This window comes from Staurois parvus, unplaced genomic scaffold (genome assembly GCF_062004578.1).
Source record: "Staurois parvus isolate SC_StPar_1 unplaced genomic scaffold, SC_StPar_1.0 ptg000734l, whole genome shotgun sequence".
In the NCBI taxonomy this organism is placed as follows: Eukaryota; Metazoa; Chordata; class Amphibia; order Anura; family Ranidae; genus Staurois; species Staurois parvus.
The window spans coordinates 265,211-277,684 of record NW_028318530.1 but is presented as its reverse complement, the minus strand read 5'-3'; the positions used below and the strand labels follow the sequence as shown (position 1 = coordinate 277,684).

General features: G+C 37.7%; 1 long non-coding RNA gene across 1 annotated transcript; it reads left to right on the top strand.

Annotated features, from left to right (window-relative positions):
* Window positions 1-215: 215 nt before the first annotated feature.
* On the top strand, window positions 216-5,007 carry LOC149445241 (uncharacterized). Its single transcript, XR_016306424.1, has 2 exons — window positions 216-391; window positions 4,136-5,007. It is a non-coding gene; the product is annotated as an uncharacterized LOC149445241 (long non-coding RNA).
* Window positions 5,008-12,474: the final 7,467 nt, after the last annotated feature.

The window sequence follows — 12,474 nt, the reverse complement described above, 5'->3', positions numbered from 1 at the left end:
ATTATTAAATCATCTTTTTGAGTTTTTACAAGAAGTGGAAGGACTTTCTATTTGAACATTTCTCATCAATACAAGTTAATAAAATATCGAGACAATACGATATTTTACAGTGGCGAGCCTCCAGTTCGATTAGTTTCCGACACTCGCTTATTTTTGACTTTTTTCTCTTTCATCTTGATGAGAGGGACGTGGTTTGCAAACTCAACAAAATATGAAATCAAGCTTTCAGGAGAAGTAAAGTCTGCAACAGATGAATCGTCGGCATAATCGAGAACCTAAAAGCAGAATTGGTGAGAATTTTGCGCAATTGCAAGAAACGCTGTTCCTTGGTGATGTCATTTCCCGCCAAGAGAGAAAAGACGCGTTATGTAAAGAAAGACCTTCTTAATCGGTAAGTAATGGATTTTATTGATGAATTATCTAGAGAGAGTAAGTTAGAATTCAAGAATCTGTCTACATTTGTTAAAGATAATGAACTTTGGCGGTACATGTATAATGAATGCTTACAGGCTAATATTAAGATAGAAAAATCTAAGTTTTCCTTTAAGAAACTGAGCAAACAAGTTAGAAATGTAATGAAGTTAGTTAATGTTTTTATCGCCATGATTTTTGATGTTCCTAAGACTGCTGATTGTGTAATGAAGCAAGATCAGAGCAGTGTATGTGCTAATTGCCAGATTTTGACTGAGCAAATTGATGATCTGCAAAGTGCAATTCAAACAAAAGACATTCAGTTATCTGACCTGCAGAATGATGTAAAAAGAATTTGTGTGAATACCAAGGCAGAGAAACAACACTCTTTTGTACCAGACATCCAGTCTATAGAAGGAGATCCTACCAATCAGGAAGAAATGTGTAAGAGAAAATTAACGGATACAGCTGCAAAACTTAATCTTAAAATCCTTGATCAGCTCATGAAAATTTTGAAGGATATGCCAGCCTATGATATGGACGCCGATGCTTTCTATAACATGGAGGTTTCTGAAAATTTTTGTAATAATTTTTGTTTAAATCAGGAGCAAAGAAATTTTCTATTCTGTTTATGGCTCCCCAGTGTTATGGCATGTAGATTAATCAAAACGCCATATATTGAGGATGATGAGGAAATGCATAGCAATGCATCAGACCGACTACGTCAATTATTGAAATTTACTACTAGACAGGAAATTCCTTCTTTGGAAATCTTAGACTCCTTAAGAGCTACGATTAATGATGATCCTTTTGAATTTAAAAATAGATTTTCTAAAGTCTACAAAATGATATTTAATTTAGACAATGAGACTCCTTCTATGGTAAATGCTTTTGTTAAAAAATTCAAGTATCTTGATCCAGCATCTGTTATTATTGCTACTGGAAAAAATGATTTAGATCACGCAGCCAAAGTTATTGATACAGTTAGGAGACAACTTAAATTAAACAATCAGAAGAAGGAAAGTTTAATTGTTCAAAATGGAGAACAGAGAGAGACCATGTGCTTAGCCACACCCAGTTATGATGATGAATACGTCACAGGCAGGACGAGAGTCTCAGAGCAGACAGGAAATACTATTTGTTTCTATTGTAAACGATTTGGTCATTTGAAAAGAGATTGTATTCATTATAAATTAGATTTACAAAGAAAAGCTTTGGAATTAGAAGACCAAAATATAATTTCTGAACAATCTGCTCCTCCATGTTCCAACAATAGTCTGTCTGAGTTGCCTTATGCCTCAGAAGTTAAAAAGATCAGTTCACTGAGAGTCAACAACATCTTAAACAATATGGTAAACAGTGCTGTTGTCATTAACAGGAATGGTTTACTGCCATTGCCGAAATTAGGATCAGGATCAAATCGAGATTCTTCTTTACCGTTGGAATATGTTGCTCCACATTTATTGGATGAAAGTGGAAGGCCTAAATCAACATCAATTGATTCTTCCATGTACTGTAATGTTGGAAGTATTTGTACAGCAACTGCTGACATGTCTTCAGATCATAAATGGCCACATACAGGAACCAATCTTGAATTGGAACAATTGGTTATATCACATAAGGATCTTTGGAGTCAAAGCAAAAATGATGTAGGTTTATTTACAAATTTTGAAGTTGACATTGAAGGTAGAGACCCTAAGCCTCAACCTCAATACAAATTGCCATTAGAATCACTTCATCCAATTTCTTCCATTATAGATGAGTTTTTACAGCAAGGAATTTTAAAGAAAGTACAATCAGTGGTGAATAATTGTATTTGGCCTATCAAAGCTGATAATTCATATTCTTTATCAGTTGACTTCAGGACATTGAACAAATTCATCACAAATAACAGATCTATTGTTCCTGATTGTAACATAATGTCACATCTGGATGCCAAGGCCAAAATATTCTCTGTACTTGAAATCGCCAATAGCCATTTGTCAGTACCCTTAGCTAAGAGTTGTCAATATAAACTTGCCTTTAGCTTCAACAAAGAAACTTATACATTCACAAGATTAGCCCCAGGCTTAGATTTAAGTGATGGAATTGTTCATGAGTATTTGGGAAAAATATTATCTAAATTCTCTAGGCCAGAATGTATTGTCCAGCATGTAGACAAGCTTCTCTTGTCTACACAAAATATAACTGAACATATCACTCTTTTGTCTGAAATATTTACGTTATTACAAACAGCAGGATTGAAATTGAATACAGAGAAAGTTCAGTTGATGAAAAGACAGGTGGAATTCCTTCATATGCAAATTAGTCATGGACAGAGACAGTTGTTGCAAGAAAAAGTTAGAAATATTTCTGCTTATCCAATTCCAACAAATCGCAAGGCTTTGCATCAGTTTTTGAGTGAAGTAAATCATTGTAAAGATTTTATACCCAATTTTGCAGAGAAGTCTAGATCATTATTTGATCGTTTGAGACAAAAAGATGGAGTATTTGATCAATGGGATAAAACTGAGAAAGAAGCTTTTGAACTATTGAAATGGGATTTGCAGAATGCTACTACATTAAATACTGTTGAGTTTTGTAGTAAAATTCCTTTTGTTTTAGAAACCAATGTTTCCAATAATGCAATCTCAGCAACTTTGTCACAATTAAAAGAAGGTAATCAGAAAATAATAGGTTTCTTCTCAAGAACTTTGACAAATATGGAGAAAAACTTTGATGCACATATGAAAAAAGTGTTAAGTGTTTTCTTTGCAGTCAAAATAACTGAAAACATTGTTAGATCAAGTAAGATTATATTACAGACACCTGATTCATCATTGAAACTCCTAGGGGAAGATGGTTCAACAGAAAATTACTGTGAAAATTATCCTATATGGTACAAAACACTGTCTTCCAAACACATTCAAATAGATGTAACAAAAAGACCTTTTCAGGAAAACATACCAACACATGTTTGTACAGCTGTAAGTGAGAAGTTTGTACCTCATGTTTTCAACATAGGAACTGAGAAAAGTTTGAAACCAGTATGTATTACTGCAGATCAGTCTTACACTACAAGAAGTAAGCCAACACACAAAACAGCTACGCATATTTCCAATTTTATAGAGATAAGATCAAAGGCATGATCCTTTGTCATCTCTGGGTTGATACAAAACCTTTCTTTGGTTTTGAAACCAAGGTTTTGAATCATGACCAATAATGGAGATGTAGCGTCCTGTTATATTTATTTTTATTTATTTCAGGTACTTATATAGCGTTGTGAATTTATGTAGTGCTTTTTACATATATAGTACATTCACATCAGTCCCTAACCCTCAAGAGGTGTACAATCTAAGGTCCCTAATTCACAGTCATACATTTACATACTAGGGCCAATTTAGATAGGAGCCAATTCTCCTACCAACATGTCTTTGGAGTGTGGGAGGAAACCGGAGTACCTGGAGAAAACCCACACAAGCACAGGGAGAACATACAAACTCCAGACAGGTGATGCCATGGTTGGGATTTGCATCAGCAACCCTAGTGTTGTTAGGCGGAAGTGCCTGCATTCTAAAATAGAACACTACAAGTCAATAAGAAGTGTTATAATCAAAATATGTCTTCCATGTCATGACTAGAAATGTTTGTGATTGTGATATGTAATGTTAACAGATAAATGTAAGAGGATTAATCCATGTAAAATTATCAATGCCAAAATAATGATACTGCATTTCTGTTACAGGAAATGACCTAAGAGTAACTGTTAAAGGAAGAAAACTCAAATATTTCTAAACCTTTCAGATGATAATACATTTTCCAAGAAGGAAATTTATTCTGGAAGAAGCTTTGCAACAAGAATTTCATTCATCATTGTTTTTGTTGTTCTTTTTATGTTCAATAAAGTTATTTTAACTTTACAGAGCGCTAGAAGAAGACAAGACATCTCAAGGCATCTCATAGAGGAAGAACTTATAAAACAATTGACTTTTGACTACTGATGAAATAATTCATTCATCAGATATATTGGTTTTTTTTTGTGTGTACATTTTATTTTGACATAATATGTTTACCATATCAAGATGAGATCAGTTTTCACATGAACATTTGCAATCACACACTATGTACTTTCAGAAGTGAAAGGGTTAAACTTTTGTTACAACAGAGTCACTCTACTTAGTTAGAACATCTGTTGTTAATTAAGCTAGAGATAAGTTTTTCTAAGGTACATATAGAGAAACTTAGGCAAGCTTTACATTGTTATATGTATGTTTTTTAAAAAAAAAAAATCATTTGATATACATGTATGGATTGAAGTTAGAGAACATATGTTATGTTTAAATGTTGATAAGGTAATTTGAACAATGTATGGATTATAGAACTGTGTGCTACACACATTTTGGAGGGAAAATATGAAACATCTATTTTTTAAGTGACATATTTTAAAGTATTGTACTATAATGTTACAGTTATACATTTATTAAGGGGATGAATTATTTGGTGAAAGGAAAGGAAAATAATAAGGGTAAAAATATTTTTATGTGATACATAACAAAAGGTTTATCAAAGAATTTGTTTTCCCATTATAGAATCAAATTAAAGATATGTTCAGATCAATTATCTTAAGATCCAAAAATGCATGAATGGATACGAAAGTGACGAGAATGTGTATAAATGGATTAAGATAAGGAAAATGATTAAGATTCGATAAAATCGATCATTTTGAGAGGGAAATGTTAGAAGCTTTCCTTAACCCAATATCTAATATCTTCTTATTAACAGTACTAACATAAGTATGAATGAGTTGGATCTTAATAGAATAATTGAGTTATTATATTTATATTTGTTCTAGATTGGGAAAAGTAAGGAATTAGACTTCAGAGTCTGTGAACATATATCTTGGGTTTTTCCTTTACATTCAAGCCACATATGAGAGCAATTAGCTATACCTTCCCCCATCCTCCCCCATCTATGTAAGAGATAAAGTTACACTCAGACTTTGAGAGAAGCAATTATCTTAGTAGGACTACAAGAGAATACCAACCCACTTTTAGGTTGGTGGGGGCTGGATTGCTCTTTTGGTAGCAGAACAAAGGTTTGAGTCTCTCTCACTCTATAGCAGCCTTGATGCGACAGACATACACACACACATACACACACATATACATATATACAATCTTATTATCAAGAACTTAACTATATTTTTTGGACATTATTTAAACATTCTGTATGCCAATATTTTATTTCTAATTTTATGCAACGTTATTATTAAATCATCTTTTTGAGTTTTTACAAGAAGTGGAAGGACTTTCTATTTGAACATTTCTCATCAATACAAGTTAATAAAATATCGAGACAATACGATATTTTACACATACCTTAAATAATAAAACACACGTGCCACTCACTGTGCAGCATGCAAAATAAACGTGTATACTCAAACCAAGTGTCAAAACACCTAAGTGAAATGACAATATGAGTGAAAGCACATTCACATAGGAAAAGCAATGCAATGTGTGAAAACCACTCCACAGATAATACTGCCAGTGTATAACACCACACCCAAAAATATATATAAAAGGTGATAACCAAAGCCCAGATCACCACTCTCCAACTCTAATAAGGATGGGTAATTACTCTAAGGCAGAAACAGCAGGGCAGATTAACCACTCTGGGTTACACTCTCCTCTCATCAATTTTCTCCAAAGACTAGGGTCACTTCCTCCACTTTTCTCCAGAAAACCAGTCACAATATAAAAGATATTCTTCTTTATTGGTAACTCACATAAAAATTCCGTGGTAACAGCTCCTCCTCACAAGCAGTGTACACATGGACAGGTTCAGGGAAACATAAACCGCATGTTCCCACTTCCAAGATGGCCGCGATCGCACTTCCGGTCAACGTCGATGCGTATGACGTCACGTGTCACTGACGCGTTTCGTCACTTCCTTTGACTTTTTCAGAAGTCCTTTTAACAGCTTCCCAACAGCCGTACATACTATACGTCCTTTGTTGGAAAGCAGTGATACCAGGATCACATCAACAGCATTTCTACAAGCACTCCTGTAACTTTCTCCCATAGTTATTTTTAAAAATATAAGAACGTATACCTCCAACGGGTCTCTCTGTAGTGCTCTCCCTTATAAGATGCCTCGACTCCTGGCCTCACCCACAGACAGACTAGAGACTGCACTATCCACTGTTAGCTCTTCCCTATGAAGACCAGAAGCTCAGGGAAGCAGCACTGCAGCAGGGGACAGAAGCATTGAAAGTTGTACATTGCTATTGCTGGGGTAAGAAATAACAAATAGTTTACTGGAGAATGTTTATTATATTGTACTCAATGTGTTCAGCTAAAAAATGGCTTTAATACTACTGTAAGGGTATCTTCACACCTATGCGTGCATGGTAACCCATGTTAAGATGCCCATTATAATATTGCATGGTGCATTGCCATTCATCTTCAATAGTACCACAACTTGCATACATAGATAAAAAAAAGCATCAGCCCCTCAGGGCACCTCTACACATGCTTTGTAGTGCACTGCAGTGGAAATGTATGGGCATGGATAGGTGTGAATGGGCCCCGAGGCTACAATGAACATTTCTAGCTCAGAAAGAGGTAATACTATTTAGCAAAACACCCTGCAATGTATATTATTCAACTAGAGGGGGGTCATTTATTTTGTGCCTACTGTAGTTTTGCTTTAAAATGCACAAAGCACCAAAATAAGAACTAGATTCCATTAATGTTAAAAAGATGCATACAGTACATGAGAATCACACATGTGAGTGTGGACTATGCCTTGTCATATGTCATCACCACCAGCTGAAATAGCTTTAAAGTCATTACAAATAGTTTTTTCAGTTAAAATAATAAAGATGGTTATAATAAACATGGTTCACTTATCTGCTCTGTGCAATTGTATTACACAGAGCAGCCTGGAACCTCTTCATCTGGGGTAGCCCGCCACCACTTTTGGCTCCTCCTCTTCTTTGTGTGCCTTTATAGGAAGCCTCTTTCCAGGGTGACACACCTGCGGGCTTGCTCCCAAGCTAGGCTCTCTGTGTTCATTGACGCACACAGTGCGGCTCAACCTTGCCCCCTACTCCCTTCTCACAGGATTTAAACTGAAAGCAACAGGAAATGACTCCCCCTGCTGCCTCTGAGTCTGTGAGGATAGAGAGACTATCGTCACTGCAGATAGGCACAGCGCTGGATCGAAATAGGTAAGTATAAAGGGGGCTGAGGGGGCAAAACAACTAGTGGGACTTTTTTTTACCTTAACCACTTTCCCTCCAGAGGATTTACCCCCCTTCCTGACCTGGCCATTTTTTGTGATACAGCGTGCGTTACTTTAACTGACAATTGCACGGTCATGCAACACTGCACCCAAATTAAATTTACATCCTTTTTTCCCACAAATAGAGCTTTATTTTTGTGGTATTTGAGCTCCTGTGCATTTTTTATTTTTTGCTCTATAAACAAAAAAAACCTGACAATTTTGAAAAAAAAAACCAAAACTATATTTTTTACCTATTAAACATGTCTAGTAAAAAAATTTACAAAATCAAATTCCGTCATAAATTTAGGCCAAAATGTATTCTGCTACATGTCTTTGCTAAAAAAAATCCCAATACCTTGTAAATTAATTGGTTTATATGAAAGTTATAGTGCTTACAAATGGCGGTATATATACTGGAATTTAAAAAACATTTTTTTCCCTAGTAATAGTCAGTGATCAGTGACTTATAGCGGGACTGCGGTGGACATTCTGACACTGGGGGGGAAACTGACTTGGCGTCACTGACATCCCCAGTGACACCGATACAGTGATCAGTGCTAGTAAAAAGCACTGACACTGTACTAATGGCACTGGGCAGGAAAGGGTTAACATCTGGGGCGATCAAAGGGTTAACTGTGTGCTGTTTTACTATGTGTGCTCTGTGTGCTTTACACTGTAAGCACACTGCTTTGTATGGGTCTGCCATACAAAGCAGCATGCTGGAGCTGACAGGGGAGAGATCTGTATTGTTTACATACAGGTCTCTCCTCTGTCAGAAATCCTCGGAGATCTCCGGGTGCTGGTGGGGAATCACAATCTGGGACCTGGCAATTGACAGCCAAAGCAGCGAATGGCAGCGCGGGTAGGGAGCACGTGCACCCCTTACCTGGAACTGCAAAATAACATATATATCCGTGACTTTGCGCACCTGTGCCACCCTGTAGTAGTATTTCTGCTATAGGGTGGCGCAGACGCGATTAATGCAGGAAATGCATTAAGGTGAAAAAAATCTAGCCTTTAGAACCACTTTAAGAAGGCTATTTACTGTATAATGTGCATGTACAAATGCAGCCTGGTAAAGTATACTATGATAGGACTGAGTCTGTGTGTAATTACATGTTTCAGCTTTGGGTGGATGCTGGGGCTTTCATCATCCATTGGCGTCTTATACCTTGTAGGATTCCATCACCAGAACCTTCTAGGCATTGTGAAGTCATGCATTGAAGCTTCACTTGTCTTCTTGATGTAAAGTAATGCATCAATGTAGGGGGATTCTCTAGCACCTTCAACTGCTTTCTACCAAGTCTAACAAATAATCAATTGGATGAAGGGGTCCTACCACCATCAATGTATATATTTTCATTGATATAAGTTACCCTTGTGTGTCAAACCTTTTTTTTTTTCTTATAATTCTTCATTTCCTCCTTTCCACACACATTTGGAACATGATTCAGATAATGATGACCTGGATAATGATGGAAACAGAACAGGCATAAAATGTGTATTTACATCTCATTTGCATAACTGTCTTATTTAGTCCCTAATATGATTTTGCTGTTATTTTCTGCTATACAAAAAAAAAATAGAAATAGAAAGAAGGAAACAAGGATATTCTGTTTGTGTTTGTATTGTATATTGTCGGGATATGGTGTGACAATTACATTATATCTCCTCTGATCACCTTTTTTATTGGTTATGGCATTATTTTCCACTATGATTCCTGGTTTGGAGATGGCACCAAGGCAAGCTCTAGCATCAAGCTGAAAGGATGAACTGGGGGTTTCAGGAATTAGAAAAGAGAGGGTACAGAGATGTGTTTTGTGTTACAGCTCAAATAAAATGGGCAGCACAGTGGCTAAATGGTTAGCACTTCTGCCTGGCAGTACTAGGGTCACTGGTTCAAATCCCAGCCATGGCTCCACCTGTCTGGAGTTTTCATTTTCTCCCTGTGCCTACATGGGTTTCCTCCCACACTCCAAAGACAGGCTGGTAGATTCAGTGGATCCTCTCTAAATTGGCCCCAGAATGTGAGTTAGGGACCTTAGATTGTACACCCCTTGAGAGTTAGGGACTGATGTGAATGTACAATATATATGTAAAGCACTGTGTAAATTGACAGCGCTATATAAGTACCTGAAATAAATAAGGTTGGCTTATTTTTCCAGCAAAGAGGTATTTTCAATCAAAAGTCTAAACACAATGCAGGCAGCTCACTGTTGTATGGCCAGGACAGGGCTGCAGTCAAACCAGAGATTGCTGCCATCTAGTGGGCACAGTGTAGAATGTGAGCATTCAAAACTGCTTTCAAAGTACAAAGTATAGGTGCAGCAGCATGCAACCATTGCTGCCACAAACAAATACTGGCTGGCATGGCTGCTGTTAGAAATTATGGGACCCCGTACAGTGTACTTGACAGGGTCACCCCATGTTTTTGCTAAAATGCCCGGCCACAAAGCTCTGCTTTGCAGCCATGGAAGAACTAATAACCTCAGGGCAGCACAATGGCCAAATGGTTAGCACTTCCACCTGGCAGTACTAGGGTTGCTGGTTCAAATCCCAACCACGGCACCACCTGCCTGGAGTTTGCATGTTCTCCCTGTGTCTGCATGGGTTTCCTTCAGGTACTCCAGTTCCCCCCCTACACTCCAAAGACATGCTGGTAGGTGAATTGGATCCTGTCTAAATTGGCCCCAGTATGTGTATGTATGAATGTAAGTTAGGGTCCTTAGATTGTACACCCCTTGAGGGTTAGGGATTGATGTGAATATACAATATATATGTAAAGCACTGTGTGAATTGATGGTGCTATATAAGTACCTAAAATAAATAATTGTTAATCAAGACCCATTCAATTAAATAGCACTACTCTGCCAGTGTCCTGCAACCATGTGCAAAGCACCCAGTTGCAGTGTGTTAAAGCAGGTGGTGAGGAGGCAATATATCTCTTCACCACCTGTCAAATGTTCTATGATGGGTGATCCAAATGCTGACTGCTCTTCACGCTTGAATGAGTTCTTAGTTTAAAAAAAAAAGAATTTATTTAATTGATTTTAATTTTTTTTTTTACATTTTTTACCTGCCCTGTTAGGGGGCCTCTTGTGAAATATCAGAGGTCCAAACAGACCCCTGATGCCTTACATTTGAGACAGGGAAAATGACTGAGGGCTTAGATTCATCCATCCCTTTTCCTGCAGCCTCAGCTGCACTTGACAGTGAATGAATGAAATGTGCTCTGTGCTGAATGGCTTCCCATTCATTCACAAACTGAAGTATATTAAACACAATTTACTATGCTTGAGTGATGACTGGACACAGGAGTGATTGGTAACAATTGCTCACTGAGTTCATTCAGAAAAGGAAGAGGTCAGTAAATTTGACATATTTAACACCCCACCGCACCCCATCCCGAATCAATCCCCTGTGTGCCCTTACCAGCTGCTGATGGGAGAGAAGAAGAGGAAAGCTGGCAGCACTGCAGGGGAAGGGGGCACACATGGGGGGACAAGACAGCAGGTGGACAGGGAGCAGATCAAAGAACCGATTCCCCTGCAGCCAGCAGCCTGACGGATAAAGAGAAGTCGAAGGCGGCAGCACTGCAGGGGAATTCATAAGAGTCACAAGTGTCAGCAATCGGACAGTACAGCCAGCCCTCTTGCTCGACAGGTGCCTGGGCTCCCCTTTTGAACTAATAGGGGGCTGGTACAGGAGGAATGTCTGTACTGTTTTATCAGCGACCTAACTGGCTGGTTCTCATCAACAGATGACTTTTCCCTTCTTAGGACGTCTGGCCTGAATGTAGCAGACAATCACTGCAGACAATTTCATCAAATAGCCGAACTCACTAAACACTTGGCTTCCATGAATAACTTTATGGCATTCAAAAAAGTTGAGGCAAACAATATGATGTGGTAGAAGTTGGCATTTGCAGTGTTTAAAAGGTCAGAAGGAATATTTCTTTGCAAACCTCAACTTGTATCTTGCAGTAGAAACACAGGCACTCACAATGAGGAGGGAAGGAATTTACATCAAATTAGAGGGAGGATACACAGAAAAATGAATGGGATTAAAACAGTAGCAACAGGGTGACACCATAACCTTAGGCAATAAAGTGGAATTTTACCCATAACAACTTGATAATATATAACGTTCTTTAGCAGGAACATAAACTACACATAAATAATTAAGCTATCAAAATTAGTGTGTGCTGTCAATTGCCTCCAGCATTGCTGGAGGCTGCCATTTTGCTGAAGCCCAGAGCCCCTGAATATAATGGGTGTGTATTGGGCACATGAAAAGCTGTATGCGACATACATTTTGTTCACGTCTCAGGCCAGCCATTTTGGCAAAAGAAGAGGCATAGCCAAAGTGACCTTATCCCCTCCCTTCTCCTTCAGTTCATGCAATACACAAACTGTTAACTGATGCTAGGACCCTCTTATCAGTCCATTGATTGGACAAACACAGACCCTTTCATTGAACATTTCAGTACCCTGCACTTTCACCTCCTCCCTGCCCAGGCAAATTTTCAGCTTTCAGTGCTCTCACACTTTGAAGGATAATTGTATGGTCATGCAACACTGTACCCATATTAAATTTTTATTAATTTTTTGAGACAGATAGAACTTTCTTTTGGTGGTATTTAATCATCACTGAGTTTTTTACTTAACAAATGAAAAAAGACCAAACATTTTGACAAAAAAAGGTTTTCTTAGTTTCAGTTATATAATTTTGCAAGTAAGCATATTTTGTCCTTCACTGATATGTACTGGTGAAGCCACACTGATGGGCACTAATAGG